Here is a 24,803-nt window from a genome sequence, read left to right as displayed (position 1 = left end):
TGGTGTCGTGCCTCCAGTGTCTCCTGTGTCATCGTCCCTCCAGCGTCTCCTGTGTCTTCATGCCTCCACCGTCTCTTGGGTCTTCATGCCTCCAGCGTCTCCTGTGTCTTCATGCCTCCAGCGTCTCTTGGGTCTTCATGCCTCCAGCGTCTCCTGTGTCTTCATGCCTCTAGCGTCTCTTGGGTCTTCATGCCTCCAGCGTCTCCTGTGTCTTCATGCCTCCAGCGTCTCTTGGGTCTTCATGCCTCCAGCGTCTCCTGTGTCTTCATGCCTCCAGCGTCTCTTGGGTCTTCATGCCTCCAGCGTCTCCTGTGTCTTCATGCCTCCAGTGTCTCCTGTGTCATCGTCCCTCCAGCGTCTCCTGTGTCTTCATGCCTCCAGCGTCTCTTGGGTCTTCATGCCTCCAACGTCTCCATGTTCCTGTGACCATCACTTCGTCTCTTCACTATCTGCCACAGACCTTCTGCCTGGACTACGCTGTCTCTTCAAGAGATTGGTTCCTATCTTGCTGGGTGAACGCTCTATATCTTCCTTCTCTTTCCTCTCTGCCCACCTGCCCTTGCTGTTCTTTGCTTTTCATTCCCTTTCTCTGTCTTGTTTATGCTTCCCCTTTTCCTTTCCCTTACTTCTCCTTTTAGCAAAACAGTTTTAGTGGTTAATATTATTTCCCTCCCATGTAAAATTCCCTTTTATTACCATTAGAGGGTCCCTGAGGGAGAGATAGAGCTGTGGGTTAATAGGGACAGACAGGGAGAGTTTGTAAAGCTAAAGAAGCCCAGCCAGTTGTACAGTCTGAGCTGATCCTATCAGCACCCTCAGAGCCGACTGAGACAGGTGCAGCATTCAGCTCTGCAAAAACATTCACTTAAAAACCAGTTGGAGTTACTGTGAAATTCCTTTTCTTCTTCCCCTGCTTGTAATACATTCTTCATAACAAGCTCTGTTTATTAGCACTGTGGATCCTAGGTAAGTGAGTTTTTCAGTGATTCTGGTATTTTTTGGATGTGCCTTCTTTATTTGTCTGGATACTGTGAAACCCCAGGTTTAGGGAGTCACAATGTCCTCAGAAAGCCCTCATGAAGGAGCAGGTGGTAGGGTACTTGGGAAACCCAGTTGGTGGGTGGGAGGTTGTCAGGAGAGAGGCACAAGTGCAGGAGCAGGCAAGGCCTCTGCAGTGCTTGCTAGGATCTTCAAGGTCCAAGCAAGTGAGCAAGGGTTTAACCTCCGAGTGTCAGGTGAAGCAGCTTTTGCTTTACTTCTGCTAAGAATGTTTTATTCCAGGGAGGTAAAGGAAGAGATGTGATGTGTGCTCTTCATTCCTGCCAGGAATATTTCATTCTGTGTGGCAGGGGCAGAGCCAGAAGCAGCACAGCTCTTGCTCTGTTTTCCCTGTGAACATTTAAGTGAAGGCTAAGCAATCTTGTATTGCTTAGCAGATAATAACGGGGGTTAGCGAGCGGTAGGATAGGGTTAAATTATAAGTTAGGAGGGAAAGGGGAGGAGGAGAAAGTAAAGCTAAGGGGCCAATGAAAAGGAAGTATTTTGAATTGAGGAGCTGGGATTGGTTGGGGTAATAGTTAGGGCAGAGAGCCCTTTCGCGCCTCAGTTGGGTGCGAGAGGGCTGAGGGAGCAGGCTGGAATAATTTCCCTCCTCCCTCCCTTATGGTAGAATCATTGGATGTTATTCAATGTGTGTTGTCTTTATTGATTGTCACAGTGGCGGGTAACCCCAGCCCAATATGGTTGATTTTGTTATGTGTTGTTAAAAGGCATTGGGGGGGGGGGGAGGTATCTCGTGTAGCGTGGGGCTGCTACATGAGGTGGCCAATGAGCAAGAGGGGGGGCCGAAGCTCTGAGGCCGGGGTACTTACCCACGCTGGTGCGAGGCGAGGTAAGGAAATGGATTCTATGAGTGTAGCTCTACCACTGGGTCGAGGTGGGGAGCAAGTTGTTAAGAAGGGGATAAAAGGGGGGGGGGTGTATATGTTGAATAGTGTATTAAGTGTTAGGGGCTCGGGTCATGTTATAATAAACTGCGGCCTTTATTTAACCAAAACAAACATTGTGTGGGATTATAAAGGGGGAGGGGAAGCAATTGAAAGCGAGTCTTGCCTCTCCCAGTTTTTCTTGGGGTGGGAGGCTGCAGGAAGGAGCCAAGGATGAGGCAGGAGCTCTCGTGCCACTCTCCAGCCCTTATGAATATTTCATTCAAGGACAAGGTGGGAAGATGAACCAAAGCTGTGGCAGCCGATCATGCTTGCTCCTGCCTTGAACATTTGATTATGGGGGGAGGGGGAGGAGGGAGTCAGAGACACGGAGCAAAAGCTCCCTCCATGAACCTCTGGTTTGGGGCTCTGGCAGTGGCTGCCTGGGACTGAGCTGTGGGTCTCATCTGGGTCTGGATGTTTCCCAGCCTTGACCTAAATAATCAAAGTATGCAAGGACTGGCTAATCCCATCTGAATTTTAACCTGAGGTGATAAGGAATGCAAAAGTACACATCTAGATTTGCTTTGTTTATTGCCCCCTCAAAAATACCCCTGCCTGCTTTTTGTGAGGGCACGGTGTTAAAGGAAAGCTCTGCATATAGTTTTCCCCCTGTCCGAACTCCAAACCAGAAATATGCCTTGTTATATGCTCCTACCTTTACTTGTGTAGAGGATGGACAGTAATCAAACAGCCTATTTCTGTGGATAAAAGAGCGCTTTACCCCCAGAAATGGCTTTCATTATTGTCCTCCCTGTATATAATGGTGATGTGCATTCAGCCTTGCACATTTTAAAGTCTGAACCTTTCTGTAACAGACGAAGACAAGCCTGCATCAAAAATGACCGAGCGATTGGGAGTCAGGATAGAGGTGGGTATGTTTTTTAGATTAAGGGACAGGCCCTTCAGTAAGGTTAGATCCTCTGGAACTGCTCAGGCTAAGTTTTCAGGAGGCTCCTCAGTGCTAAACTGGCTAAGCTAAATTCCCTGTACGTACCCGGATCAGTCCAGACTCCTGGGTTTTGCCCCCCCTCTAGCAGTTGGAGGCAGAAGTTTATCAAACAAACCTATGCCTTATCTAGGCTGGTGCCACCTACAGTCTGGCGGTATTCTTCTGTCTCCTAGTAGGTGGAGGAGGTGCAAAACCTACAGTCTGTGCTGAGGCCTAGTTTTTCAGTTCTAGATAGTATTGTTAGCTGGGTAAAGAGAAGGATAAAGTTAGAATAAGGTATAGGAGCGCAGTGGTTTGCCTGCAGGTCCAGTCTCCCGCCTCCCAGGGGGTTGTGAGGTCCGGAGGGGGACCATCCCCCTTGGTTTCCGAGGCCGCTGAGGTGTGGGGTGCTTTGCCCTCCTGCCAGCGTGAATTTGTGACTGGGGGTGATACCGGGGAGCCCGGCTCACTCCCCCCAGTAGGTCCAGGACCCGGAGACTATTGGGCGAGTATATTTAAAAAAAAAAAAAGTTAAAAAATTTTTTTGTGTGTTCTGTCGGGGCTTCATTCTTCTTCCCTTCCGGTCGCATTTGGGTGCTTGCGCGCCATTTTCGCCACCTTCCGAGCGATTTTCGGGGTGGTTTTTTGCTGCAGCATGCCGCATCGTCTGCAGCATGCCGCTTGTAGGGCCTGCGGCACCGCGCGGGTGCAACTGTCCTGGGACAATTTGTGTTCCGATTGCCTCTCCAGAGGCAAGGGGGTCTCTGCGGCCATGGGCAGGGACCTGGTGAGGGTCCAAACAGTGACCGGAGCATTTGGGGACTTACATTCTTCAGGTGCCGACCCGTTCCCGTGGGAACGCCCCAAGGCGCCAGCGGCACGGGGGGAGGACGAGCCTCCACCGCGATTGTCACCACAACGCAGAGTCCCTAAGGGGGACAGACCTGCGAGACCCAGCTGTGCTGCCAATCCAGAGGTCCCTGAGGGGGATCAGACAGATTTGTCTTCAGACTCTTCTTTTTCGTCTGATTTCGTGTTGCTTATGCATAAAGCCTTCAAGACACGCAAAGATTGCCATTTAAATACAGTCTCGAGCGGTATGTGATCCGAACTGTGCGTGCGGCAAACGCAGGTGCGCCCGGCACTAATGCACCTCTTTCTACCGCACCTTACTGTATTGGCCTGTTTGTGATAACCAAGATCAATGCCTGTAGCTCAGATGGAAAGTAGGACATCAGGAAATGCTTACATATCTCCTTTCTTTCTCTTTCCGGTTCTGCTCATCCTGCAAACTTCAGCACCGGTGCAACTATTCCCACCCCTCTTTCCACTGCTCCCTCTGCTCTCCCCTACCCCAAGCCTCTCCCTCTCTATCTTCCCTCCACCCTCTCCCATCAATCTCCCTGCCTTATCTCCTGTTCTCCCCTTCCATCTTTTTCTCCTTTGCTCCTTCCTGTTATTGTATCGACTCCTCCCACCCTCCTTCCAATGCTCTCTCTGCTCTCACTCCTCTCCCCTAGCCCATGCCTCCCTTCTCTATATCTTCCTTCTCCTTCCTCTCTGCCCACCTGCCTTTGCTGTTCTCTACTTTTCCTCCCCTTTCTCTGTCTTGTTTATGCTTCCCCTTTCCCCTTTTCCTTTCCCTTACTTCTCCTTGACATCCCGTGTGTATTTGGTCTGATTGCAGTGCATGCGCTTCGAAGAAAAAAAAACGGTAAGGAGACTTTGCAAACATCGCTTTGTGCCCTATAATACTTTTAAAGTCCTTGGTCAGCGGATTTGTTCTGCTGAGTTCGGAATTTAGCAGGACAAACCGCAAAGTGTTAAAATTGTGGGCCAATGAATGGCTAACTTACCTGGATAAAACGGGATGACTGGGTGTGGGGCTTATGTTTAGCTGGGTAGCATATAGTTTTCCCCCTGTCCGAACTCCAAACCAGAAATATACCTTGTTATATGCTCCTACCTTTACTTGTGTAGAGGATGGACAGTAATCAAATAGCCTATTTCTGTGGATAAAAGAGCACTTTATCCCCAGAAATGGCTTTCATTATTGTCCTCCCTGTATATAATGGTGATGTGCATTCAGCCTTACACAATTTAAAGTTTTAACCTTTCTTTAACAGACGAAGACAAGCCTGCATCAAAAATGACCGAGCGATTGGGAGTCAGGGTAGAGGTGGGTATTTTTTTTAGATTAAGGGACAGGCCCTTCAGTGAGGTTAGATCCTCTGGAGCTGCTCAGGGTAAGTATTCAGGAGGCTTCTCAGTGCTGAACCGGCTAAGCTAAATTTGGGAATATTTCCAGCCGCCAAGCTGTGATTGAAAATTTATCCAGTAAACGGAATCAACTCTTGTGGTCACTTAGCAGCTCTTCTGAAAACTTACCCCTTACTTTGAATACAGAAATGGGCACAATTAACTTTGTGATAACCAATATCAATGCCTGTACCTCAGATGGAAAGTAGGACACCAGGAAATGCTCACATATCTCCTTTCTTTCTCTTTCCGGTTCCGCTCGTCCTGCAAACTTCAGCACCGGTGCAGCTACTCCCATCCCTCTTTCCACTGCTCCCTCTGCTCTCTCTCCTCTCTTCTACCCCATGCCTCCCCCTCTGCATCTCCCCTCCTCCATCTCCCATCAATCTCCCGGCCTTATCTCCTGTTCCCCCCTTCCATCTTTTTCTCCTTTGCTCCTTCCTGTTATTGTATCAACTCCTCCCACCCTCCTTCCAATGCTCTCCCTGCTCTCCCTCCTCTCCCCTAGCCCATGCCTCCCTTCTCTATATCTCCCTCCTCCTTCCTCTCTGCCCACCTGCCTTTGCTGTTCTCTACTTTTCCTCCCCTTTCTCTGTCTTGTTTATGCTTCCCCTTTCCCCTTTTCCTTTCCCTTACTTCTCCTTGACATCCCGTGTGTGTTTGGTCTGATTGCAGTGCATGCGCTTCGAAGAAAAAAAACCGGTAAGGAGACTTTGAAAACATCGCTTCGTGCCCTGTAATACTTTTAAAGGTGCTTGGTCAGCGGATTTGTCTGGCTGAGTTTGGAATTTAGCTGGACAAACCGCAAAGTGTTAAAATTGTGGGTCAATGAATGGCTAACTTACCTGGATAAAAAGAGATGACCGGGTGTGGGGCTTATGTTTAGCTGGGTAGCAGCCCTGAAGTGAGATAGATAAACTTACTCCACTGTCTTTGGGTCTATACAGCGGGAACCCGTACCTGGGTAAGTCCAGCTAACTTCCTGCTCTCAGCACCGCTGAATGGACCTATTAGTTTATAAATATAAATGAAGAAACATTTTGTTGGTATTCAGGGATTTCACAGTGCTAATCAGTGATTTCTCAGAGACGAGGAGTTCCTCAGATCACAGGGAACTGTCTGCCCTCTATAGTTACTCCAGTGAGCCATAGCAAATGGTTTAGTCCACTCACTACCCTAAATTAGGTCCTCCTCTGGGAGGTGCTTAGACCTTAGAAAAGAGACCCAGAAAAGACAAAACAATAAATATAACAACTGAGGAATCACTATATAGCAGTCAAATGTTTATTTATTAGCACAATCTGTGGTCAGAAGACCTCCTCACTGATTCAGATGCTTGTTGGTTACTCCAGCTCTACCTGACACAAAAACCTGAAAGAAGTGTGAGACTTGGTGCAGGACCCTGCTGATACTCAGTAATAACCTGTCACTAATCATTCACAGAAACAGTGCTAATAAATGAATGTTATAATATATAAGAAAAGGATTTACAGTTAACTCAAAAGGCTTGGAAAACTGCAAACAGCAAAGAGGAAAAAAGGAAAGGAGCAGTAACTGCTGGTACTTAACAGTTTGTCTGCAGAGTGAAATGCTGCTTCCTTCCTAGTCAGATATGAGGGTGCTGTGTAACCTTTTCCTGTCACCCCACAGCTGTACTTCCCAGCTGAAACAGGTCTCTCTCTCTCTTTCTGCTAATTCCAACTCTCATTCTCTCAGCCCGTACTATCCCTCTAACAGATCCTCAGCAGCAGTGCAATGTCTGCTGAAACGAGCATCTCTCTCTCAATGTTACAGTCTCTCTCTCTCAGAACTTAGCAGCAGGGTGAAGACATCGGTCCTGGGATTCATCCCCTCAGCTCCAGCTCCTGGTGCCAGTGGAACTCTGCGCTCTTATACTGCTGCCCGGCTGAAGATCATCTGAATAAAAAAACCTTCTCTCAATATACCAGGCAAATAACAAGTAAAACTCCTGCTCATCACCAACAATAATTTTCCAAGTGCGTGGCTCGACTTTTGTGCTGTACCAGAGAGACATTTGAAATTCTGCTGACTCTGCCCCTCCAGCTCTGCCTCAGCCCGATCCCTGAAACACCTCTGCTCGCTGGCTATAAAAGACTAAGGGTTAGAGCAGTGGGAAGCCAGGGTTTAAATACCACTGTCACCACTCCTTGTGGCCTCAGGGTCAGATTGTGAGCCCACTATGAATAGAGAAATAACTACAGTTCCTGAATGTCATCCACTTTGAAGTGCTGAAAGTTGGAATATAAATAAAATTAAATTAAAAAAAAAAAAACTCAGACTCCTGATTGATTTACCCCATGTAACCTCTACAGTACCGGGGGGCAGGGTTAGGTCGGCCATAATAAATGTAGATAGTTGGGTGGCTGATGAACGGAAGGACTGCCTGGTAACCTGCCTGCCTGGTGCGACGGTGGCACACCTCACACGTCACCCGGTGCTGCCTTGGATCAGAAAAGTCTCACGGTTGGAGAACATCATCTTGGTGTAGCAGGAAGTGATGATCCTGTAGCAAGGACCTTCTCTTCAGGTGATGCATTGTCCTCTTGCACTGAGTACAAGACTCCTAGGGCTACTGCCCAGGAGTCTTGTACATCATAAATGTAGCTAGCTGGGTGGCTGGTAACTTGCCTGCCTGGTGCGAAGCCGGCACACCTCACGCGTCACCCAGATAGGATTATAGACAGTGCTAGGATTATAGACAGTGCTAGGAAGGAGCTGGCTGCCGAGGTACATATGGGCACCAACGACATAGGAAAATGTGGGAGAGAAGTTCTGGAAGCCAAATTTAGGATTTCAGGTAGAAAGCTGAAATCTGGAGCCTCCAGGGTGGCATTCTCTGAAATATTGCCCATTCCAGGTGCAGGTCCTCAGAGGCAGGCAAAGCTCTCGGGTTTCAATTCATGGATGAGACGATGATGCAGGGAGCAGGGATTCAGTTTTGTAAGAAACTGGGAAACCAGAATGAAATCAGGCTGCTGGCACTAACTTTTAAAAAGGAGATAGAGCAGCTTTTAAATGGTTCGGAGGAATGTATCTTTGAAGGATACTAATGAAATAGGAGAGCTATGGCATCCCAACAGAGAGGTTCCAATAAATGCAAACGTAGTCCATGTGCCTGTACGTAAAGAATCCAAATTATCCCTATCATCTGAAAGCAGGTTGTTAATACAAATAAAAAACACACTTTGAAATGTCTATATGCCATTGCCAGAAATCTAAGAAGTAAGATGGGAGAGTCAGAGTGTATAGCGGTGAATGATGAGATAGACATAATTGGCATCACAGAGACTTGGTAGAAGGAGGATAACTAACGGGACAGTGCTATATCAGGATACAAATTATATCGCAATGATAGGATCAACTTGGAGGGGTGTGGCACTTTATATCCAGGAGGCTATAGAGTCCAACAGTATAAAGATCATACAAGAGACTAAATACTCATTAGAATCTATATGGGTTGAAATCGCATGTGTGTTGGGTATGAGTACGGTGATAGGAGTATACTACCGTCCACCTGGCCAAAATGGTCAGATGATGAAATGCTAAGAGAAATCAGGGAAGCTAATAAATTTGGCAGTGCAGTAATAGGAGATTTCAATTACCCCAATATTGACTGGGTAAATGAAACATCAGGACTTGCTAGAGACAAAGTTCCTGGATGGAATAAACTACTGCTTCATGGAGCAATTGGTTCAGGAACCAACGATAGAGGGAGCAATTTTAGATTTAATTCTTGGTAGAACGCAAGATTTGGTGAGAGAGGTAATAGTGGTAGTGGTGGGGCCACTTGGCAATGGTGATCATAACGTGATAAAATTTGAACTAATGACTGGAAGGGGTCAGTATGTAAATCTACAGCTCTAACACTAAATTTTCAAAAGGGAAACTTTGATAAAATGAGCGAAATAGAAAAAAACTGAAAGGTGCAGCTGCAGAGGTTAAAAATGTACAACAGGTGTAGACATTGTTTAAAAATAGAATCTTATGGTGGCCCCAATTTCTCTGCTTGAAATTCAGGCAGCTATCAAGTTGTTACCGGAGGGTAAATGTCCTGGCCCTGATGGGTTCCCTACTGGTGGTGGGGGGCATTCCCTGGGCACTATGGCTGATGCTACGATCACTCTCATTCATAAAAAAAAGTCACCCCTAGTATGCCTCACTGGCGCTCACAAATACAGGCTATTGCTGATCTGGAACAGCTACGATAGTCTTAAGGGTAAGCATGCTAATTTTACCAGTACTTGGGGGCCATATCTTGATTATTTGAATGATACTTAAGCTAATTTGTGGTGCCACTTAGGGTTATTTTTTTATTTCCACTTCTATTGTCCCTCAATCATTTGCTCCCCTATGTACTATCTTTTGCCATGTACCTCACTGCAATATGAGTTATTGCTTCTATGTACTTTTCTCTGTTTGTTTGGAAAAATATAGTTATAACAATACAATCTTAGATGCGCAGTCCAGATGTCTTCCATGCATTAAAAAAGGTGGAAGGAAGGCAAAACGATTACCAGCAAGGTTAAAAGGTGAGCTGAAAGAGGCTATTTTAGCCAAAAAAAATCCTTCAAAAATTGGAAGAAGGATCCATCTGAAGAAAATAGGAAAAAGCATAAGCATTGTCAAGTTAAGTGTAAAACACTGATAAGGCAGGCTAAGAGAGAATTTGAAATGATGTTGGCCGTAGAGGCAAAAAGTCATAATAAAAAGTTTTTAAAATACATCCGAAGCAAGAAACCTATAAGGGAGTCGGTTGGATGACTGAGGGGTTAAAGGGGCTCTTAGGGAAGTTTAGGCCATTGCAGAAAGACTAAATGAATTCTTTGCTTCTGTGTTTACCAATGATGATGCTGGGGAGATACCAGTTCCAGAGATGGTTTTCAAGGGTGATGAGTCAGATGAACTGAACCAAATCACGGTGAACCTAGAAGATGAAGTAGGCCTGATTGACAAACTGAAGAGTAGTAAATCACCTGGACTGGATGGTATACTCCCCAGGGTTCTGAAGGAACTAAAAAATGAAATTTCAAATCTATTAGGTAAATTTTGTAACCTATCATTAAAATCATCCATTGTACCTGAAGACTGGAGGGTGGCTAATGTAACCCCAATATTTAAAAAGGGTTCCAGGGGCGATCCAGGAAACTATAGACCAGTGAGCCTGACTTCAGTGCCAGGAAAAAATAGTGAAAAGTGTTCTAAAGATCAAAATCACAGAACATATAGAAAGACATGGTTTAATGGAACAAAGTCAGCATGGCTTTACCTAAGGGAAGTCTTGCCTCACAAATCATATTTTTGAAGGGGTTAATAAACATGTGGATAAAGGTGAACTAGTAGATGTAGTGTATTTGGATTTTCAGAAGGCATTTGACGAAGTCCCTCATGAAAGGCTTCTAAGAAAACTAAAAAGTTATGAGACAGGAGGCAATGTCCTTTTGTGGATTACAAACTGGTTAAAAGACAGGAAACAAAGCGTAGGATTAAATGGCTAATTTTCTCAGTGGAAAAGGGTAAACAACTGGACAGCCCGGGACGGGTTCCCATCAGTCCTGTCCTGGTTTCAGCGAATGGCCTCGTTTCTCCAACTTGAACGTTTAGACTTTGTACTGGGCAAGCGGAAGTCGGATAAACTGTACTGGGCCTGCTGGCAGGCTTGTGTTCTTCTGATGCCGACAGCTGTTCAAGAAGGGCTGCGGGCAAGTGGCTATGAGCTTGAATGGTGCAACCCAGGGTCTCAGTAGAGTGAGGGGGCTTAGGGGGTGGAGGGGGGGGAAGGGGAGGGAAGGGTAGTGTGTGGTGGTGTGAATGGCGTGTGGTGTGCATGAGGCAAAGTGAGGTGCAAATGTTAGTAGTATGAGGGGAACTGGTATGGGGAGAAAACAGAAAAAACAGATAGGCTGTAGTTATGAGGGAGGTCTCTGTTGTTGTTAGTTTGTTTAAACAACTTGTGTTGTATTGGATGTTTAGTATATTGGTTGTATCTACTGAGTGTGGGATTCACTGCCTATTCATGTATCCTCCCAATAAAAATTATTTGAAAAAAAAAAAGGAAAAGGGTAAACAGTGGAGTGCCTCAGGGATCTGTACTTGGACCTGTGCTTTTCAATATATTTATAAATGATCTGGAAATGAATATGATGAGTGAGGTTATCAAATCTGCAGATGATACAAAATTATTCAGAGTAGTTAAATCACAAATGGATTGTGATACATTGCAGGAGGACCTTGCGATTCTGGAAGATTGGGCATCCAAATGGAAGATGAAATTTAAAGGGAAATAAACATTCCTGTAGTTACAGATGTTAGGTTCCATATTCGGAGTTACCACGCAGGAAAAAGATCTAGGCATCATAGTGGGTAATATATTGAAATCATCAGCTCAGTGTGCTGCGGCAGTCAAAAAAGCAAACAGAATATTAGGAATTATTAGGAGTGAATAAAACAGAACGTCAGAATGCATCTATATCACTCCATGGTGAGACCGCACCTTGAGTACTGTGTACAACTCTGGTCGCCGCACCCCAAAAAAGGTATAGTTGCCATGGAGAAGGTACAGAGAAGGGTGATCAAAATGAAAAAGGGGATGGAACAGCTCCCCTATGAGGAAAGGCTGAAGAGGTTAGGGCTATTCAGCTTGGAGTAGAGACAGCTGAGGGGGGATATGATAGAGGTCTTTAAAATCATGAGAGATCTTGAACGAGTAGATGTGAATCGGTTATTTACACTTCTGTTTAATAGAAGGACTAGGGGGCATACCATGAAGTTAGCAAGTAGCACATTAAGACTAATCAGAGAAAGTTCTTTTTCACTCAGCTTAAGCTCTGGAATTTGTTGCCAGAGGATGTGGTTAGTGCAGTTAGTGTAGCTGGGTTTAAAAAAGGTTTGGATAAGTCTATTAACTGCTATTAATCAAGCTGACTTAGGGAATAGCCTGTCTAATCCTAGCATCAGTAGCATGGGGTCTACTTAGTGTTTGGGTACTGTGGGAAACAGAAAACAGGAATGCTGGGTTTGGTCACTGTTGGAAACAGGATGCTGGGCTTGATTGACTCTTGGTCTGATCTAGTATGACAATTTCTTATGTTCTTAGTGATGACATGGACCCATGGGACAGTGATTCCTAAAGGTACAAACCAGTTTCTACTACTAATTATCATTCCCATAGTGCTACTAGAAGTACATAGCACTCTACCAAAACATATAAGAGACAGTCCCTACTCAGTAGAGCTTACAATATAATCAAGACAAACATACAGGGCAAAAGAGACATTAGGCATTTCATTTCATCTTTTAAGGAAATAGGTTCCTGTTAGTACCCCAGATCAGTCCAGACGAGAGGGTTTATGCATCCCTACCAGCAGATGGAGGCAGAGAACAAAACTTTGAGGCACTGCTTCATAAATGGGAGTGCCACCTGCAGTCCTTCAGTATTGACCTGTATTTCTCTGTCTCCAGCAGATGGTAGAGGTGCAAACCTGCAGTCTGGAATTGTTTAAAAAAAAAAAAAAAAAGATAAGAAGAGAGTTTGGCTCCCCGAGGTGTTAGGTTCCTTCTTGGGCTATCCCTCGGTTGGAGCAGGGCGAGCGGGGGACTTGGTAATCCCTGTCCATATGGGGGAGTACCGAGCTGAGGATGTCAGAGTATGCACCAAATGTACCCAGGTGTGCAAGGCACTGGGACTGGGGTGAATTTTGGCCGAGGGCATCCTGAACCCTACCGGGCAGTTGGAAGGGTATTGGTACTTCAAGTTGTGAATAGGTTGCATAGGACAGATTGGCCGAAGATGGAATCTTGTCTTCCGGCTTTGTCCAAGCAAAAGTGGGCTGTTAAGGTATGGAGAGAACTCCAGGTGGCAGCCCTGCAAATGTCAGGAAGCGGCACCGATCGTAGGTGTGCTACTGAAGTCACCATGACCCTCTCAGAGTGTGGTTTGACACGGTCTTGAAGTGGAATGCCTGCTTGCTGATAGCAAAAGGATATGCAGTCCGCTAACCCCCAGGATTATTAGAAACTAATATTTCACCAATTATAGAATATTTAACTCTTAATATCAACCCCGACAGGCCTTCAATTCTTTTAGGAGATTTTAATCTACACATGAATGCATCTCCTCTTTCTTCTTCATGTTGTATATTAGTCGAAGCCCTGCAAGCCTTAGGTTTAGAATTGTTAAACCCCATGGGCAACTCATATTCATGGACATGCTCTGGATCGAATCTTTGTTAATCCAACACTAATTAAACATGAAAAAACACACATCTGGCCTGTCCCCTGGTTAGATCATTACTTAATTTGTTCTAAAGTTTCCTATATCAGGCCCACTCTAACTGAAGAAAAAAAGTTATGTACTTTTGAATATAGGAAACCCTATAATTCCGAAGTACTTCAGTCAGAATTAACTGAGTACCCATCTAAATCCCAAGCATCTCTAGATCCTACCGAGATGTGGTCTAAGACAACTCAAGAAATAGCTGACAGAATAAATCCACTAAGACTCAAAGCAGTGCAACTTACTAAAAAGCAGAATCCTTGGTACAATAATGATCTAAGACAATTAAAACTTATATTACGTAGAAAAGAAAGAATCTGGAAGAAATAAAAAACTATTTTAGCATTAACTAATTATCGTATCTTTCTTGCCCATTATTTGTAAAAAATTATTATAGCTAAGAGGATTTATTATGATAATAAGATTCAAAGGTTTGGGGTCCTGAATCTTCTGCTCCAGCGGGGGGTGAGTGAACCGGGCTTCCCGGTGTCACCCCCGACGCTGCTGCCTACCTCGGCCTGGTCCTCGACCCTCAGCAGCGGTCTCAACCAGGGGGGGATGGTCCTTTCAGAACCTTCCCAACCCCCCTGGGAGATTTACACCAGAGGAGAATTTTCTTCTCTTTTCTTCTTCTGAATGTCTTTTACCCTTTTTATGTATTTCTTTCTTCTTTTTTTTTTTTTTAACTATCCCTGACTAACTACGAAAACATGAACCAGGGATCCCAGAGACTGTGGGTGGACCCTGCCCCATCTGCTGGAGACAGAGAAAGGACTGAGGGGCTGTGGGTGCCACCTTACTATATGTAGGGAGCCCGACAGGTTTTACTCTGTCTCCATCTGCTGGTGCGGAGTCACAACCCAGGTGTCTGGGACTGATCTGGGTACGTACAGGGAACAAGTAATGACTCTTCATCTGAATAAAAAAGCACTAGGAGTCGAGTGGAATCATTTAGACTAACTGTTTTATTAAAGCATGAGCTTTCGAGGACACAGTCCACACCATCAGATGCATGAAATGATGTACAGTTGATGTGTACAATATATATACCGAACAGTGAGAAGACATGGGAAAAGGCAGGAAACGGTGTGGAGAGAGGTGTGAATAGGATTGTAGTTTAGCCCTACTGACAACTGAGGTAAGTGTGAATAGACAGAATGATCAGACAACAGTTCAGTTTATGCATATTTGTAGTGAGTCATGAATCCATGCTTCTGTTCAGCCCTTGGGTGATGGTATTTAGATTTTTAATGAGTTCCAATTCAGCAGTTTCAGGCTGGAGTGCTCCTTTGAAGTTTTCATGTAGGAGAATGGCAACCTTAAGGTCAGATAGAGAATGTCAAGGAAGGTTGAATGTTGTCATTTCTAACCTCGGTTTAAACTCCTTTTACCTTGTCCTATAGATTGTCCCCGTTTGTCCTATGTAGACAGAAGCTGGACTTTGCTGGCAGGTGTTGGCATATATTAGATTGGAAGAAAAGCAGGAGAATGTGTCCCGCATGTTGCTGATGATGTTGTGTCCAGTGATGGCATTGTCTGGGATAATCTGTGGAAAGTCGTTGGCATCTCCTTTTCTGGCTAGGTCTTGGTCCTGGGTTGGTGTCCTTCTACTATTTGCAGCGGCTGATGAGTATCTTTTGAGGTTGAGGGGCTGCTACACCAGACTAGCACGCTATCCCTCTGAAGATTTTTCATGTAATCAGTGGAGGGAAAATTTGGCTTTCGCTGCAAACCTCTGCAGTAACATTTTCTCTCTCGCTGAACACAGAAGACTGGAGAGAAAACACTCACTGTTATCTGCAGCAGTGACACATCATCAAGCTCGTATGCCAGTTTCTTTAGCGTTTAGCTGGCTCCTGCTGTTGTAGTAGTCCAGAAGAAATCCCTCTTCAGTTTCAGGGCAGGACCTCATTTTTGGTTTTTACCTGCCGGTGCCAGTGGCAAAGTGCGCAATTTTGGACACATTTAAATTTACTTCATCTGCTCTTCCTTTCCCTCTCCCTCACATCATTGTTATAAATGTCACAGGGGATGTTAAGATTACAACAAGGATTAACATTTTTCCGTGGTATTATAATGCCCACCGCCTAGTGCCCACTGCACACACTTTGCCTTCTGCCAGGCAAACAGTGAGTGTTCATCCTGTCTGCACTATTTCTCTGTCACAGACAGGCTTCACAATACAGCCTGTTATGCTGCACTTTCTGGCCTGCCTTCACTGCTCGCTTAGGCCCAGTACTACCTAGCTCCACTGCCCACACTGTGCCCACTGGCAGTCAAACAGAGAATAAATAACTAATCTGAAGTGTAGCTAAGGCTTCAATCACGAAAAGGATAAACAGAACAGCAAAGCGAAGCAACACAATCTACAATGATGCAGAGATATTGTGATGCCATGCTGCCTCCATGGTTTGTTTTCCTGTCTTGTGTTAATGGGCTTGCCACAGCAAAAATCCTTACCAAGAACTCGGAGAGAGCTCAGAGCTATGCTTTCACACAGACAATGTCTAGAGAAACAATGCAGAGCAAGGCTGTGTGACATGCTCATTCTTCGAGCTCAGCATCACTGTAACCCGCTCTGCGGCATTATAGGAGACTAGGAAAATGCTCCGCTGCGATACATCATAACTCACATTGCTTGACGGTATGCCAATCCCTCCCTTCTCTGCAGCCTGCCCGCTTCACAGTGTATGAACCTTTCTCCTTTCATTTGCAACTGTTGCTATGCCTATGATTTCCATGGGTCTTTTGACCATAATTGCTTATAGAAATTCATTCTGTTTGACAGAAAATGAAACAAGTAGGATTCCTTTAGTTCACAGGTCCCCTTCAGCTCATTTTGGACCCTAAGAGTTTAGAGTCAGAGTTTTAAAGCTTTTAAAAAAGCTCTAAAAGCATGGCTTTTCGAACAGGCTTATATTGACTATCTTGAAAAAAAGGACTCATTGGTTTAAAGAAACATTATTTTTATCTTTGTTTTATGTTCCTTTTATTAATAATTGATTAACAATTTTATTTTTTATGATATTTACTGTACCTTTTAGATATTTCAGTTTGATTTATGATTTTGTAACATGTAAACCGTTGTGATGTATATTATGAACGATGGTATACAAGAATTTTTATAAATAAAATAAATAATAAAAAAGAAAACAAGTTGGCTCACTGATTTCATTTTTATATTTTGTTTTCAATGAATGCACTTCTCTAGCTGAGATGCTTGTTCAATTAGTCCTCCTTTAGGCAGGCATCAAGGGTTCAACGGTTGCTCACAGATTAAAGAAGGGGTTAGTTGGTTCCATAGTGTAGTGGGTATCACATCTGCTTTACACGCAGAAGGGCCTGGGTTCAATCTCCAGTGGAGCCATTTTTAACTTGCTGCAGAAAACAGGCATGAGTCTGAGTGCAAGGATAACTTAGATACCGAAAAAGCAAGTTGAAGACCAATGGGTTCCATATATGTGCAGTGGAAACCCAGGCATATCCCACAATCTATATGCGTGGGATAGATTTACAGGCCCTTCCTTCTATGCTTGCTACTTGAGCTCATGCGAATTCATAGCAGATATCATCTTCCCCAGCAGAAGTGTGGGGAATGGTTACTGGAGAATGAAATAAGGAAGCTTTAGGTAAACTCCTAAGCCAACATCTTGTGTGGTTAAAAAGAATTCAGCAGTGACTCTAGTAAAACAAATTTTTCATGGTAGATGAGATTGGCTCTTGGAAGATCTATTTTTTGCCAAGAGTAAAAAAATGTTTAGAATGTGAATGGTGGCTGAGGCGATTATCCCATGAATTATTCAAACAGTAGTCTAAAATAACTGGATAGGTGTTTGAAAGTGTAATAAGGAAGAGATCAATCAAAGAAATGGTCCATGGTGTAGAGGTTATCACATCTGTTTCACACACAGAAGGTCTTGGGTTCAAGTCCCAATGAAGCCACTTTATGTTTCTAGCAGTGGATGAGCATTTTATAGATGTTCAGCCATCAGCTGTATTGGTGTCAGTGAATGCTTGCATTGTTATGGGACCTTGTTAGGAACAGCTTGGGAGCAATCCTACAAAGATCTTGCAAGCACAGCTATCCAGGAGGGTTGAGTGCAATAGAAGACAGTGACAATAACTGTCTTGCACTAGTCCTGTTGTCCCTGAGGTGGTCATCCCCTGTGATGGACTGCAACAGTATATCCTTGGCAGTATGGACTGGAATGACAGGGCAGAATGAATGCAAAAGTGGGTCATTTCCTTGCAGTTACTCTCTGAGAGAAAATTAGCATTTGTCGAAAGACCTCAGGTGCTAGTGGAGGGATCCTCAAAACATCTTGCTTCACTTTTATCCTTGTAGTTCTATTTTCAAGCCCTCATTCTCTACTAGCTGCAGGGGCTGGCTATCACGGGCATTTATTTCAGAACTGCCCCTTTTTCTAACTTTGACTGCTGCTTCTCTCCTGTCCTGGGGCATTGCTATTGAAACCTGTTCCATTTCTTCCATCGTAGGTTTTCACTTCTCATGTTTGGCAGGGGGCAAGCAGCCTCTTACCTGAATGATGGAAAGGGTTGAGGGCATGGGATCAGATTGGGAAACACTTTTCCTCTTTTCTGACACTTCCAAACTCCCCAGATGCTAGTCCTAAGGGCTGCTGCTTCTGTGGCTTATAAAGCATGCCAGTGTTAGTTAAATGCCCCATTTGTTTGCCAGGACCTGTGTCTTTGCCATGTGCTTGCATTTTGCAAAGCGTGGGCCTTCCCTTATTTAGAAATGTCTCCAGATCTTCCAAGTCCACTCTGATCCCTTCTCTACGTACTTAGCAGAGGATGCTGCCACTGGAGCTGATATAGTGGGTGGACTCTGAGGAACAATGCCAAGGGCATCAGATGTGCTCTCTAACTGTGCTGCCTTCTCTTCAGCCACATCCTAATTTTGTCCTGCCTCCCCATCAAAGAACTGGATAAGGTGGCTAACACACTACTATAAAGGCCTCTCAAATTTTCCCCTTCTGGTACACTATCAATAGCTTCTATTTCAGGAAAACAAGTAATGACTCTTCATCTGAATAAAAAAGCACTAGGAGTCGAGTGGAATCATTTAGACCAGGGGTCGGGAACCAATGGCTCGTGAGCCAGATGTGGCTCTTTTGATGGCTGCATCTGGCTCGCAGACAAATCTTTAATAAAAAAGTAAAAATCTAACAAAACCCCCACCCTCCTGATGCCCCCCAAGACCCCAAAATTAATTTACTACAACCCCCCACCCTCCTGACCCCCCAAGACCTGCCAAAAGTCCCTGGTGGTCCAGCGGGGGTCCAGGAGCGGTCCGGGAAAAATCTCCTGCAATTGGGCTGTCGGCTGCCAGTATTCAAAATGGCGCCGACGGCCCTTTGCCCTCACTATGTCCTGGGTCGACCAATGGCGGCGGTAGCTCCTGTGACATATTAAAGGCAAAGGGCCGTCGGCTGCCAGTAATCAAAATGGCGTCGACAGCCCTTTGCCCTTCCTATGTCACAGGGGCTACTACGCTGCCATTGGTCGACCCCAGTGACAGAGTGAGGGCAAAGGGCCGTCAGCACCATTTTGACTATTGGCAGCCAACAGCCCAAGTCCAGGAGATCGCTCCTGGACCCCCAGGGACGTTTGGCAGGTCTTGGGGGGTCAGGAGGGTGGGGGGTTGTAGTAAATTAATTTGGCAGTTCTTGGGGGGTGCCAGGAGTAAGGGGTTGTAGTAAATTAATTTGGTAGGTCTTGTATGGCTCTCACGGAATTACATTTTAAAATATGTGGCGTTCATGGCTCTCTCACCCAAAAAGGTTCCCGACCCCTGATTTAGAGACTAACTGTTTTATTAAAGCATGAGCTTTCGAGGACACAGTCCACACCATCAGATGCATGAAGATGTACAGTTGATGTGTACAATATATACAGAACAGTGAGAAGACATGGGAAAAGGCAGGAAACGGTGTGGAGAGAGTGTGAATAGGATTGTAGTTTAGCCTACTGACAACTGAGTAAGTGTGAATAGACAGAATGATCAGACAACAGTTCAGTTTATGCATATTTGTAGTGAGTCATGAATCCATTGCTTCTGTTCAGCCCTTGGGTGATGGTATTTAGATTTTAATGAGTTCCAATTCAGCAGTTTCAGGCTGGAGTGCTCCTTTGAAGTTTTCATGTAGGAGAATGGCAACCTTAAGGTCAGATAGAGAATGTCAAGGAAGGTTGAATGTTGTCATTTCTAACCTCAGGTTTAAATCCTTTTCCCTTGTCCTTATAGATTGTCCCTTTTGTCCTATGTAGACAGAAGCGGGAATTTGCTAGCAAGTGTTGGCATATATTAGATTGGAAGAAAAGTAGGAGAATGTGTCCCGCATGTTGCTGATGATGTTGTGTCCAGTGATGGCATTGTATGGGATAATATGTGGAAAGTGTTGGCATCTCCTTTTCTGGCAAGGTCTGGGTCCTGGGTTGGTGTCCTTTTACTATTTGCAGCGGCTGATGAGTATCTTTTGAGGTTGAGGGGCTGCTACACCAGACTAGCACGGCTATCCCTCTGAAGATTTTTCATGTAAATCAGTGGAGGAAAATTTGGCTTTCGCTGCAACCTCTGCAGCAACATTTTCTCTCTCGCTGAACACAGAAGACTGGAGAGAAAAACACTCACTGTCATCTGCAGCAGTGACACATCATCAAGCTCGTATGCCAGTTTTTTAGCGTAAAGCTGGCTCCTGCTGTTGTAGTAGTCCAGAAGAAATCCCTCTTCAGTTTCAGGGCAGGACCTCATTTTTGGTTTTTACCTGCCGGTGCCAGTGCAGAACTGCGCAATTTTGGACAAATTTAAATTTACGTCATCTGTTCTGCCTTTCCCTCTCCCTCACATCATTGTATATATGTCACCGGGAATGTTAAGATTACAACAACGATTTAACATTTTTCCATGGTATTTTAATGCCCACTGCCTAGTGCCCACTGCACACACTTTGCCTTCTGCCAGGCAAACAGTGAGTGTCATCCTGTCTGCACTATTTCTCTGTCACAGACAGGCTTCACAATACAGCCTGTTATGCTGCACTTTCTGGCCTGCTCGCTTATCCCCAGTACTACCTAGCTCCCACTGCCCACACTGTGCCCACTGGCAGTCATACAGAGAATAAATAACTAATCTGAAGTGTAGCTAAGGCTTCAATCACGAAAAAGGATAAACAGAACAGCAAGCGAAGCAAGACAAATCTACAATGATGCAGAGATATTGTGATGCCATGCTGCCTCCATGGTTTGTTTTCCTGTCTTGTGTTAATGGGCTGCCAGAGCAAAAATCCTTACCAAGAACTCGGAGAGCTCAGGGCTATGCTTTCACACAGACAATGTTTAGAGAAACAATGCAGAGCAAGGCTGTGACATGCTCATTCTTCGAGCTCAGCATCACTGTAACCCGCTCTGCGGCATTATAGGAGACTAGGAAAATGCTCCGCTGCGATACATCATATCTCTCATTGCTTGACGGTATGCCAATCCGTCCCTTCTCTGCAGCCTGCCCGCTCCACAGTGTATGAACCTTTCTCCATACATTTGCAACTGTTGCTATGCCTATGATTTCCATGGGTCTTTTGACTATAATTGCTTATAGAAATCATTCTGTTTGACAGAAATGAAACAAGTAGGATTCCTTTAGTTCACGGGTCCTCTTCAGCTCATTTTGGACCCTAAGAGTTTAGAGTCAGAGTTTAAAGCTTTTAAAAAAGCTCTAAAGTATGGCTTTTCGAACAGGCTTATGACTATCTTGAAAAAAGGACTCATTGGTTTAAAGAAACATTATTTTTATCTTTGTTTTATGTTCTTTTATTAATAATTGATTAACAATTTTTTTTATCATATTTTACTGTACCTTTTAGATATTTCAGTTTGATTTTATAATTTTGTAACATGTAAACCGTTGTGATGTTATTATGAACGATGGTATACAAGAATTTTTAATAAATAAAATAAATAAATAAAAAAGAAACAAGTTGGCTCCACTGATTTCATTTTTATATTTTGTTTTCAATGAATGCACTTCTCTAGCTGAGATGCTTGTTCAATTAGTCCTCCTTTAGGCGGGCATCAAGGGTTCGACGGTTGCTCACAGATTAAAAGGGGTCATTTGGTTTCATAGTGTAGTGGGTATCACATCTGCTTTATATGGAGAAGGGCCTGGGTTCAATCCCCAGTGGAGCCATTTTTAACTTGCTGCAGAAACAGGCATGAGTCTGAGTGCAAGGATAACTTAGATACCGAAAAAGCAAGTTGAAGACCAATGGGTTCTATATATGTGCAGTGGAAACCCCACCTGTCAGGTTTTCAGGATACCCACAATCTATATGCATGGGATAGATTTACAGGCCCTTCCTTCTAAGCTTGCTACTTGAGCTCATGCGAATTCATAGCAGGTATCGTCTTCCCCAGAAGAAGTGTGGGAATGGCTACTGGAGACGAAATAAGGAAGCTTTAGGTAAACTCCTAAGCCAACATCTTGTGTGGTAAAAAGAATTCAGCAGTGACTCTAGTAAAACAAATTTTTCATGGTAGATGGGATGGCTCTTGGAAGATCTATTTTTTGCCAAGAGTAAAAAATGTTAGAATGTGAATGGTGGCTGAGGCGATTATCCCATGAATTATTCAAACAGTATTCTAAAATAACTGGATAGGTGTTTGAAAGTGTAATAAGGAAGAGATCAATCAAGGAAATGGTTCTATGGTGTAGAGGTTATCACATCTATTTCACACACAGAAGGTCTTGGGTTCAAGTCCCAATGGAGCCACTTTATGTTTCTAGCAGTGGATGAGCATTTTATAGATGTTCAGCCATCAGCTGTATTGGTGTCAGTGAATGCTTGCATTGTTATGGGACCTTGTTAGGAACAGCTTGGGAGCAATCCTACAAAGATCTTGCAAGCACAGCTATCCAGGAGGGTTGAGTGCAATAGAAGACAGTGACAATAACTGTCTTGCACTAGTCCTGTTGTCCCTGAGATGGTCATCCCCTGTGATGGACTGCAACAGTATATCCTTAGCAGTATGGACTGGAATGACAGGGCAGAATGAATGCAAAAGTTGGTCATTTCCTTGCAGTTACTCTCTGAGAGAAAATTAGCATTTGTGGAAAGACCTCAGGTGCTAGTGGAGGATCCTCAAAACATCTTGCTTCACTTTTATCCTTGTAGTTCTATTTTCAAGCCCTCATTCTCTACTAGCTGCAGGGGCTGGCTATCAAGGGCATTTATTTCAGAACTGCCCCTTTTTTCTAACTTTAACTGCTGCTTCTCTCCTGTCCTGGGGCATTGCTATTGAAACCTGTTCCATTTCTTCCATCATAGCTTTTCACTTCTTATGTTTGGCAGGGGGCTGCTTGCCTCTTACCTGAATGATGGAAAGGGTTGAGGGCATGGGATCAGATTGGGAAACACTTTTCCTCTTTTCTGCCACTTCCAAACTCCCCAGATGCTAGTCCTAAGGGCTGCTGCTTCTGTGGCTTATAAAGCATGCCAGTGTTTGTTAAATGCCCCATTTGTTTGCCAGGACCTGTGTCTTTGCCATGTGCTTGCATTTTGCAAAGCGTGGGCCTTCCCTTATTTAGAAATGTCTCCAGATCTTCCAAGTCCACTCTGATCCCTTCTCTACATACTTAGCAGAGGATGCTGCCACTGGAGCTGATAAACAGATCGATACTCTAAAACCGCGGCAGAAAGAGTGCGGCATTGCCAGGCGCACCCTTCTTCCCCGCACGCACAGTTCTCTTGACCTAGCGCCTGATACTCTCTTCTAATTGCATGCAAATGCATGCCGCGGCTGTGAAGCGTTAGGGAAGGGTTATGCCCGCGCAACCCATTTTACTGTATAGGCGCTTAATACAGCGCCTATACAGTAACCTCGGTGCGCTGGTACCTGTCATTTCAAATGTCATTTCAAATGACATTTGAAATGACAGGCACCAGGAAGTGTAAAAAAAACAAAAAACAAAAATATGTAAAAACCTGAGTGTTATAAAAAAAAATAATTTTTAAATACCTGTCACTTTCGTGCGGTCATCCAGGCAGCGGCGGGAGCCGGAGGGCCGCGTGGGTCCAGGCGGCCGGTGGGCGGCGGCGGGAGCAGGGTGTTCGATCGAGGCCGCGGGCGGGTAGGCGCGTGTTCGATCGGGCAGGCGGCGGCAGCATCCGGGGGGCGGGTGGGCGCGTGTTCAAACGAGGCCGCGGGCGGGTGGGCGCTTGTTCGATCAGGCGGGCAGCGGCAGCGGATCCAGGGGTGGGTGGGCGCGTGTTCAAACGAGGCTGGCGGGTGGGCGCCTGTTTGATCGGCGGGCGGTGGGCGGGATCCAGGGTGGCGGGTGGGCGCGTGTTCAAACGAGGCCGGGTCGCACAGGCGCGCATTAATTCAGCGGAGGGAGCCGGCGGCGAAAGCGGCCTCCGGCAACCCCCACCGGCAGTGAATGAATGCGCGCCGTGTGACCCGTGCGTTTCGGCGCTCAAGGCGTGACGTCACGGCAAGTTCTAGTCACATTGACTGATCACATTACTTTTTTTGTCAAGCTACCACTGTTTCCATTTCCCATCCCCATATATTGTCAGTGGGAACCTTGGTAACATGAATAAATAAGAAGCAGCCAATAGGAATACATATCATTCCTAAACTGACCTTAACTGACCTGAAAAGTGTCAAATTGTATCATTTCTGTTAGTGCGCACTAACTCCCGGTTAGTGCGCACTATCAGAAAAAATGATTTTTTAACGATTTTTAACGAAACAATCGTGCCAAACACGATTTTCTTCTCCTGCCAGACGATTTCAATCGTTAAGACGATAGGGGACACGATTCACATCCAGTTATTATCGCTAGGGGAGATGACAAGGAGTTCTGTTTTGGATGTATTGAGAACCAAAACAGAATATTGTTCTCACATTTAGGTCGTGCAATCTCACCAGAGCATGTTCTTACCCAATTCATGAAGGGACTTTTTTTTTTTTTAAAGCCCCTCATCCACACCCATTGGTACAATGGGATCTTTTTTTTTGTACTAGACTGCATTACACGTAAACGTTTGAGCTCCTGGAATCGGCCTTGCCAATCTATTTAACTTGGAAAGTTGTCCTCTCATTGCGGTGTCCTCAGCTTACAGATCAGCAAACTCCAGGCACTGGTGATTTATCCTCCTTACCTACAGTTCTTTCCTGACAAGGTGGTCCTGCAAACTCCTCCATGATTCTACCTAGTGGTGTCTACATTTCACTTACAGCAGAGATCTCTTTATCTGCATTTTCCCCTCCTCTTCCCTGTTCACTTATCTGCGCACCTTCATGCCTTGGACTG

The 24,803-nt window shown here is 44.9% G+C and overlaps 3 long non-coding RNA genes and 1 other non-coding gene across 5 annotated transcripts in view; all 4 read left to right on the top strand.

Moving 5' to 3' along the window:
* Positions 1-353: 353 nt before the first annotated feature.
* Positions 354-4,351, top strand: LOC115094587. Of its 2 annotated transcripts, none has more exons than XR_003857589.1 (3): positions 354-512; positions 2,804-2,856; positions 4,215-4,351. It is a non-coding gene; the product is annotated as an uncharacterized LOC115094587 (long non-coding RNA). The 2 variants fall into 2 exon arrangements; XR_003857588.1 differs by lacking the exon at positions 354-512 and adding an exon at positions 558-966.
* A 113-nt stretch (positions 4,352-4,464) lies between these two features.
* Positions 4,465-5,563, top strand: LOC115094588. Its single transcript, XR_003857590.1, has 3 exons — positions 4,465-4,630; positions 5,043-5,095; positions 5,453-5,563. It is a non-coding gene; the product is annotated as an uncharacterized LOC115094588 (long non-coding RNA).
* A 135-nt stretch (positions 5,564-5,698) lies between these two features.
* The window catches only part of LOC115094586, a 44,982-nt gene continuing 25,877 nt past the window's right edge, over positions 5,699-24,803 (top strand). The window contains exon 1 of the long non-coding RNA XR_003857587.1: positions 5,699-5,877. This is a non-coding gene — a long non-coding RNA (uncharacterized LOC115094586). The remainder of the gene's footprint in view (positions 5,878-24,803) is intronic.
* Positions 21,602-21,674, top strand: TRNAI-UAU. Its single transcript has one exon. It is a non-coding gene; the product is annotated as a tRNA-Ile (tRNA).

Source organism: Rhinatrema bivittatum, chromosome 6 (genome assembly GCF_901001135.1).
Source record: "Rhinatrema bivittatum chromosome 6, aRhiBiv1.1, whole genome shotgun sequence".
Lineage (NCBI taxonomy): Eukaryota > Metazoa > Chordata > Amphibia > Gymnophiona > Rhinatrematidae > Rhinatrema > Rhinatrema bivittatum.
Note: the sequence above shows the minus strand (reverse complement) of the source record. Positions and strands in the feature narration are given on the sequence as shown.